Raw genomic sequence first — 9,705 nt, forward strand, 5'->3', positions numbered from 1 at the left:
GGTACAAACCTAATCCATGTTGCAACTGAACTTAAATCTCTTTGACTATAAATTTAATGAAGAAAAAAAACATTGGGACATGAAAACACAAATCTCTCATCTACTAATGAGAATACACACAAAAAAGTCAACACCTTTTAATAAATAAAAAGGGTTATTAAAGTAAAATGAGTGGCTGCATTGTAGAGGTTGAAATCAAACACCACCAAGAATTAAAAGTTTATGGGTACAACTTCCAAAAATAAAATGTCAGAAAGAAGTATGAAAAATAAAGATGATATTAGCACTAGTTAGTGGGAATCAATCATCCAAAAAGTATTATGCATCACTGTAAATGGGAAAATGTTTGGTAATGTGGTTCAACCACACTGAAGGGGCATATCTATGGCTATCAATAGCTTTGTTTAATCCGGTTTTGAATAAAACATTCACTGTATCACCAAAGTGATTTATTCATTGGATTATTAACTGCTTTCTATGTAATCATTGATGCCTATACGCCAGTGTGTTATGGAGAGATTGTCACTCTAAGCCAATGCCATTTGTACCATTTGGTCAAGAACTCAAAAAGAATCACAAGATGAGAAGTCCATACATTACACCCTCATTCTGCTGTCATTCTAAAAATGCATTTAAAGAAATGGAAGCACAAGATTTTCTTTGCTGTTCTTGCCTACTTTATTTTCATGCAGACTGACCTTTCCTCTGTGAGTGACATTTAATATCATCCAAAATGCTTCATTGCTCTATTGAAGGAAAAAGTTCAGGATTCAATTTGGCCCAGCAGCACACAGAAAAAAGAAAAAAAAATACTGATGTGACTTTTGAGGGATCTGATAAAAGCATATATTTCTTTGAAATGTGTTATTTCAACAAGAGTATCTGATAAGAAAGTAGAAAGATGCTGTGTGGCAGGCGCTGACTGGAAGCTTTAACTAAATAACAGTCAGATGTGGCACACTTTGGGATGTTGTAAAATGTCTTTGCAAGACAGTCAGTCTGCAAACCGAGCAGAGACAATGAATTTCACAGAAATTGTCTTGTTGATACAGAAAAAAGCAACAAAACAGGCATTGAAACAAGAAAGGAAAAAAATGAAAAGAATTCCTGTAGCTTTAAAATTCCCATCAATATTCAGCAGCCCCCAATAAACATAGGTTACTTTGTCACCAATACTTTGTCTTTATCAACCTGACAAAATAAGAAAAACAAAAAAGCATGTCTTCTACATTCAAACTAGGTAACTAGACAGAGTTTCTGTTGTAAAAATAAAATTTCCACAAAGCATCTTGCTTAATTCTTAATGTGTAACATTTCAGTATAGATATACAATCTCATCATAACATCATGGTGGAGCAATAACAAGTTGTCGTATAGTCATATAGTGGGAGAATTTGAAACTGTTAGAAGGTTGATTTGCTTTGGCAATCCTTGAAGGGAGACAACAAAAGGAAAAGACACTGGCATTGGCCAGTGTCTCCCTGAGCCGGCCCCAAGCTCTAGGAGATTCAGTGGTAGTGTTTCTGACTCAATTACTCAACAGGATCTTCAAGAGTGAGAAGATGCCTAAAGAATGGAGACAAAGTGTGACGATGCCCATTTTTAAGAATAAGGGGGATGTGCAGAATTGCTGCAACTACAGAGGGAAAAGTTGATGAGCCATACAATTAAGTTATGGGAAAGAGTAGTGGAAACTAGACTGAGAGCAGAAGTCAGCATTTGTGAACAGCAGTATGGGTTCATGCCTAGAAAGGGTACTACAGATGCAGTATTTGCTTTAAGAATGCTAATAGAGAAGTACAGAAAAGGCCAGAGGGAGCTGCGTTTTATTTTTGTAGACCTAGAGAAGGCATATGACAGGGTGCCAAGAGAGGAACCTTAGGTATTGTATGAGGAACTCTGGAGTGGCAGAGAGGTATGTTAGACTGGTACAGGACATGTACAGTATGCCAGCTGTAGCCAGTGGTGTTGTGTGCTGTCGGGGTAACAAAGAGGTTGAAAGTGTAGGTGGGACTCCATCAGGGATCAGCCCTGAGCCTTTTCTTGTTTGCAGTTGTGATGGACAGGCTGACAGATTAGGTTAGACGGGAATCTCCATGGACCATGATGTTTGCAGATGACATTGTGATCCGTAGTGAGAGCAGAGAACAGGTCGAGGAAAATCTGGAGTGGTGGAGGTATGCGCTGGAAAGGAGAGGAATGAAAGTTAGTCACAGCAAGACAGAGTACATGTGTGTGAGTAAGAGGAACTTGGGTGGAACAGTGAGGCTACAGGGAGTGCAGATCAAGAAGTTGGAGGATTTCAGGTACTTGGGGTCAACATTCCAGACAAGCGGAGAGTGTGGAAAAGAGGTGAAGAGACTGGTTCAACCAGATTGGCATTGGTGGAGAAAGTTGTCAGGGGTACTAAAAGATAGAAGACTATCAGCCGGAATGAAAGGAAAGGTGTACAAGACAGTGGTGAGATCAGCGACGCTGTATGGCCTAGAAACAGTTACAATGACGAAAAGACAGGAGGCAGAGCTGGAGGTTGCAGAGATGAAGATACTAAGGTTCTCTTTGGGAGTGACCAGGATGGATAGGAGAGAGTCTATCAGAGGAACAGCAGCACATGTTAGATGTTTTGGAGAGAAGGTCAGAGAAGACAGACTGAGATGTCATATACAGCGGAGGGATGGTGACTATATTGGTAGACGGATGCTTGAATTGGAGCTGCCAGGCAGGAGGTCTCGAGGAATACTTAAGAGAAGATTTATGGACGTATTGAGAGAGGATATGAAGGTAGTTTGTGTGGCGGAAGAAGAAGAAGAAGAAGAAGAAGAAGAAGAAGAAGAAGAAGAAGAAGAAGAAGAAGAAGAAGAAGAAGAAGAAGAAGAAGAAGACTTGCATACGTCACTTCCGCTTACGACATCTACAGGAAACATGGCGCTGTCCACTACACGCCAGGATCAGGAATCCGTAGGAATGATGAAGTCCAAAGCAGCTCCGGCCTCTTTACCCAAACACTCCTACTGGTTTGACTTCTGGGTGTTCGTCGTCTTTGACATCGCGTTTTTCCTCGTCATGTATTTCGTCGTGCCTTAAATATGTAAGTAATTTGACAGTTCTAATGCCTACGGTTTCAGGGCGGCTACGGAAGTTGCTAAATGAGCGAGCGCAGTTTCTTCTGATATCAAGCAAAGAGGCAGGGAATAACGGAATTATGTTAGTTTTTCAACTCCCGGTATGTCACTTTAAATGACTGTTAACTTTTCTTTCCACTCTTATCAGTATAAAAAGTCACAGTGGGACACGCAACTTACCGCACCATCCTTTATGTGTAAATAATTAACATTATCTTATATTGGTCAAACCCTTGAGGCACGGTAGCGTTCACTGCTCACCAGGACACTACACTTTATTCCAAGATCAACTTTATTGGGAGCGAATGGCAACTGGGGCACTTCCACAGATGCTAAACGGATCATATTGTTGTCATGCTTGAAAAAAAACTGTTGATTTGTTAAAGTCAATAATCTTCATGCTTCATCCACCCGCATGTGGTTTCAAACATTGCAAAACACTCTCCAATGTCAGAATCATGTCAGAATCGATCTGCATGCAAGACACACCCAGGGATGTCCTGGTACTCCATGGAAGGCTGGTTTCTCTGACCAGCGTAGCTTTCCTGCTGCAAATATCATTAGTAGTTACACTTGCAATATAAATAAGTGTAACACTACAACTCCTGTCTGCAAATTCAACCCTAGCTGAACAGCCTGTTGTAACCTGTTGTACTTTGGACTGATGCTTCTTACTATAAGGATGAGTAGCTTTGAGTGGCATAAATAAGCGGGTAGCAAAATAAACCCAAAATTGAATCAGATTTGTTTCAGGCCTGATTTATAAATGCCAATAAATCCAATGTGAATCAAACATTTGCTAGTGTGTCTGTTATCACAAAGTATTTTCTTGCAAGACTATAATGATTGTACAGTTTTCATTGTAACTGTTATCTACAGTCGGCTGTGAGTGTATGAAATGTAAGTTTGGCAACATCCCCGGGTTCATCCTTGCACAATCATCACCAGCAGTGAGGTTATACATTTGTCATTGGTTCACTGTGAAGGCGACAACAGAGCAACTTAAGAAACTTAGTGTGAAAATAGTGTCCTTGTTAACTGGTGCAAAGTAAATCAAGCCTCCAGTTGAATTATGATAATGGCTGAAGGTTTCAGAATGTTTTTCTAACCGGTGTTTGTTTGTGAATTTTTTTGTCAAAGGTTGGTCCCTTGGAGTTTAACGAAACAAATGAAGCACTGGTCCTGCTCTGCTGTCAAGAACACTTAACATGAGTTTATCTGTATCCAACTACCATGACAGTGTTCTACAACTAAAACAGCAAGCAAGAGTTCCCTCAAGTGGCATTTTGCTTCAATGTCAGAAAGAAATTGTTGCAGTCACCACTGTGGACTCTTCTCTGTTAAATGTTGTGATTTCATGACAACAAAAAATGCTTGGATGATTGTCTTTTGTTGTCCTGATCGTCTATTCATTTTTATTAGTCACCAAGCCCTGGGGGAGAGGAACATAGGGACTCAAATTGTGTGTCCTATTGAACCCACTTGATGATCCAGGATGGGGTCTCTGCTCATGGACACTGAGAAGAACAAAATTTTATTAGCACAATACAGTGCTGCACTCTGATTCCATTTTCTAATCATACATTCAAATAAAGCTTCTTGTCTGTCTACTTAATTATGACCAAGTTCTGTCAAATATTATTTCAATTTACACAGAGCAGACATTATGTTAGTCTTGATTTGATTCTGTATATTTGTAAATGAAAGCCCTTTAAGTGCTGTAAACACATCATCCTTGAAAAAAAAGTCCCTGAACATCGGAAAATGCTGTTATTTTCCATTTGACAAACTAAACTGCCTGAAGCAAGAACTGTCTCGTTTTAGCATAAAGTGTATACCCACTGTTCCCAGCATCATGTTTCTACATCCCACCAGTGGTGGCCGAGTATTTAATTAGGATTCATTTCTGAACATTCACGGTGTTAAATGTAATTAACATAGACCAAATTAATCAAAAATTATCAGATCGTTACAACTTTATGGTGTCTTTGTTGCCATGCCAATAATTTTACTGTTCATCTCAAGAAGAGATTTGTCATCCTGTTCGAATTATCGGACATCATGAATCCACTCGTTCTTAGCAGAATACTTTTTATCGTTCACTTTTTTTCTGTAAATCCCGTATTATCTCTACATTTTATTCCGCGGCCCACAAACCCAAATGTATCCGCATGATCCAAGTTTGAAATATTATTTACCATATATTGGTACCATATATTGGTTATTTACCATGAATATTATTTACCGCCAAGAAATTATTATTTTCGTGGCGTGTTCTCAAAATATTCCCATCATCAACTTTGATTCGGCTTCAAAATGTACTAATTTACAATTTAATTTAAATGTATTTTGAACTCAGTTTACGGTGTTTCCGCTTTATCCGGAGTGGGATGCCTTTCGTCCTCATCCTCTCTGTATTTAGTTTAATTCAGTGATCTATTTTCCTTCGGCGATGGCGTCGACTCTGAGCTCCAGTCAGTTGGAAAACACAGGTCCGATTCTAGGATTTCGTCAACCGGGATAGTAGCGATTTGGCGGCGCGGCGTTGGCTTAGATCCTGGATGTAGCTAGCTAGGCTACGTCATGTAAACAGCTAACGCGCACGAAGGACTTTTCCGAAACACGACTTTTGGGTTTACTTCGAGGAAATGTCCATTTTAGAACTTAAAAGAATTTCTGCTGTGTTGTACAAGTACTTTTAGCATCATTCCGACCGCATCTTAATACAGTAAAGGCTCCCACACAGCTAAAGGAGCAAGAAGAAATGGGCTTCTGTCCTAAACCACAACTGTGTGGTTGAGTTAAAATGGGACGACACGTTGTGTCTTTAAAAAGATTGTGATCAACTGTTCGTAGTTTCGGAACTGCATTTTTTAATTTATTTACGGGTGTTGTTGTACAGATGTTTTCCTGCCGCTGACATCGCTGCGGCTGCTGATCTCCAATCTGAGGCTGCTCTCCGCCGCGATGTGGCAGGTCGATCAGAGGAAAGACGTTCACGATTATGAAAAGATGGAGGAGTTTGTGACCTTAGTGACGGCGACGGTTCCAAGCCTTCTTGATCCAAAGCAGAGAGGTAAACTCTTCCGTCTGAGAGCAAAAATGAGTCTGCCTTTTCAATGCAGTAAAGTTTGGGGGGGGGGGGAATGAAAAAGTTTCGCAGGATTCAGAGATCCAGGGCAGCTGAGCTTGAGTGATAGGTTTCAGTTCAGGGATGAGGACCGAACATTGAGAACGTCTATATCATCTAGTCTGTATTTTATGTGAAAGTAGGAGTCATGTTCTCTTTAATGATTCACTGCATATGAATCATTGCTGACTGACTTATCTCCTCGTGTCAGTCATGATGACAACTTTTCCTTTGTCGATGAACAGACCTTCAAATGGCTGACCTCTGCCCCCTCAGTGCTGAGAGAGTGCTCACAGGCCCTCAGCAGTCCAGATTGACCTGACGTCCCTCCTGCAACACCACAAACGCCTTGAGCACCTTGGAACCCAAGGTAGGGTGGTGAAATTGAATCTTGTCTCACTATCATGTATTGTTTGTTTCAGGCAGACCACTGCTTCATTTCAAGCTTCAGGTTTAACTACAATTTCTATGAAATATGTGTGATATTTATTTTCATGTATTGATCAGTGTGTTACAACTTTTATTGTCTGTATTCAGACGTTTTTTTTTTTTTGTTTTTTTTTTGCTTTTTTCATAACTAATTTCCTTCTATTTAAACATTCTTCCTTGAGTTTATTTAACTTGATGGGTTGCCAACCAATGGATTCATGGGAGAAGTTTGTCACTGTTTAAAATATGTCAAGAAATCTCTAAAAAATATTTAACCCTGTAATGGTTTGTTAGATTTTTGTGTAAATTGTAAACAAACAGCTTTCAAATTTAGAATCCAACTTTCACAAGCACTTTAGTAATGCTATTTTTCATGCTATCCAGCTCTAATGTCTGAAGTCTTTATCATCACCTAAGTGCTATCAATTTAGAAATGTCACGTTTGGGATAAATGCAGGAAATTAAATCTGTTTCCAAAGGTAATATCTAAATTGAACACGCATCCCTTTCTCATAGTTTTGAACCTTTTTTTTTTTTTTAATTTATTAAGCCACTGGTTTCTCTAATGTATAGACTGATAGAAAAATCAAGCCAGACTAAAACTTAAGAACAACTAACCTAAATCGTATGTCTTCGATCACTAAGACAAAGTAGCATACAATGGTTCTGGCTGACCTCTGCTATAGTCATCAGTGCTAACTGCTGCCCAGCAGGGCTCCAAATTCCCAAAGCTTATGCCATTTTAAAAAATGTGGAAGTGTATCCCTTACGCTCCAGGGTACATGACTCAAACTTTAGAGATTAAAAAAATTCAATTAATCTTGAGCTTCACTGCACACAGCACTTGAATCGATACTGAACAGGCTCAAGAGTTGGATTGAGTCAAAACGTTGAGACAAGGATAATGTGACGCTTCTCTTGCAAAGTGTCCAAATTAAACCATGTTATCAGGAGGCTAATATAGCTGTGTTTTAATTTCATTAGGTTCCTGTTTTAGTGACCTCTCATTGTATAGATTTTTGGTTAAGTGCCACCTACACCTTTTTATTTTTGCTTGATTTGAAAACAATCAAGCAGAAGATTTATGGACATATTGAGATAGGATATGAAGGTCCTTGTTAGAAAGGAGGATACAGAGAATAGGGTTAGATGGAGAAAGTTGATTTGCTGTGGCGACCCCCGAAGGGAAAAGCAGAAAGAAAAAGAAAACAATCCAGCAATTTAACCATGGGCAAATTTTGTAAAACACCCACATCCCCACCATGATTTTAAACACAGAGATGATGGAAGTTCATGATGCTAACAAACATTTAGCTATTCCAAATTAAGGAAAATGTAACCAATTTTTTGCCTCTGTTTCTGTTTTGCCTAGACGCCACTGTAGAGATGTCCTCTCAGGTATTTGCTTGCTCCAAGTGTTCGTTCATCCACGTACAGGAGTCCTGTTTGCTGCAGCATATTGAACACAGTCACCTGGAGAAGTATAGCAGACTGCAGAGGACACTAGAAACATCCGAAACTCCAACAAAACCCCAGTGTAAGGACTTCCCCATACCTTTCCGCTTACATGACAGACCTGACCCTCACACATGCCCAGAGTGTGGTAAAATGTTCAGGCGTGTCTCAGATGTGACTCGTCACTGGCGGACTCACACAGATGAACGGCCCTACACCTGTGAGGAATGTAAAAGAGGCTTCAAGAATGCTTGGGATTTGACTAGACATGAGCACATCCACACCGGAGAGCGGCCCTTCCTCTGCTCCCAGTGCAGCAAATGCTTCACCCAGATGGGTTTGCTCAACCTGGTTTTTGAGAGAACATCCTGCGGCCAAATGTGCATCCCCTTGACCTATCCATCGAGGTGGTGGTGGTGGTAGAGGACACCTCAGCAAAAGGGAGCAGCCAGTAAAAATGTCAGAAATGTAATGAGAGCTTTAGCAGCATTCTGGAAAGGCTGAGACTTTGGAAAAGACATGTGCGTCAGTACATGTGTTCCATGTGCAAAGAGATCTACAGTCGAGCATTAGACCTCAAGAGACACCAGATGAAACATACCGGTGAGTCCCCATTTTCCTGCAAATGTGGAAAAAGGTTCACACATGTGGCTCCTGAACAAACATCAGCAGATCCATTCCAGGGAGCGCCCATTCCCATGTACATGGGAATGGGCGCATGGGAAGAGCTTCACACAGCTCCAGATCCTTAACAAACACCTTCTTACTCACAGCAGTCAGAGACCTTTCCGGTGCTCCTACTGCAAGAAGAGCTTCACCCAGATGGCAAGTCTCATGCAGCATGAGAGAATCCACACAGGCGAGAGGCCGTATGTCTGCAACAAGTGTGATAAGACGTTCCTCACACACGGAGAGCTTGCCACAGCAACCTCTGCCTGTTCAGCTGCCCACAGTGTCAAAAGAGCTTTAAAACCAAGCGTGCTCAAAGTGATCATCTCAACAGTCAAACAGGAGACCGTCCATTTCAGTGCATGCGCTGTGGTAAGAGGTTTGTCAAGTCCACATCACTTGTCAGGCATAAGTTGACTCACACCGGGGAGCAACCTCACCAGTGCTCCCAATGCGGGAGGATTTTTCTCACCTCCAGCGAGCTCCCTCTCCACCTGCGCACACATACAGGTGAGAAGCCGTATGCCTGCTCCCACTGTGAGAGGAAATTGTGGTGCTCCTCTGACCTGAACATGCATTTGCGGACACACACTGGAGAAAAGCCACATGTCCGTTTGCTGTGTCAGAAGAGCTTCTCTTCACTACTAGGCTAAAGAGACACCTGCAAACACACATGGAGAAAGGCATTGCAGTTCAGTCATTAAGTCTTCAAGATGTCTGAAGATTATGCAACATGATTATTGTTGCTTTATTTTTAATAAAAAAATTTTTAATCAACTATATGGTTTGGCTTATTTTTTCTTCAAGTAAAAGATAATTAGAATATTCTAGCTGGATGTAAACCCCAGTATTTCATTGGTCTTTGTTTGGAACACGCTTAAGTTTTTTATTACATTATTC

At 40.6% G+C, this 9,705-nt stretch overlaps 1 pseudogene across 1 annotated transcript; it reads left to right on the plus strand.

The window, feature by feature from the left end:
* Window positions 1–2,910: 2,910 nt before the first annotated feature.
* On the plus strand, window positions 2,911–9,526 carry LOC147234107 (uncharacterized; annotated as a pseudogene). The gene is made up of 6 exons (XR_015106206.1): window positions 2,911–3,088; window positions 4,263–5,614; window positions 6,025–6,218; window positions 6,498–6,622; window positions 8,054–8,518; window positions 8,560–9,526. The product of XR_015106206.1 is annotated as an uncharacterized LOC147234107 (transcript).
* The last annotated feature ends 179 nt before the right edge of the window (window positions 9,527–9,705 follow it).

This window comes from Fistularia commersonii, chromosome 5, assembly GCF_037954325.1.
Source record: "Fistularia commersonii isolate RoL2024-O1a breed Wild chromosome 5, RoL_Fcom_v1.0, whole genome shotgun sequence".
Taxonomy (NCBI): Eukaryota; Metazoa; Chordata; class Actinopteri; order Syngnathiformes; family Fistulariidae; genus Fistularia; species Fistularia commersonii.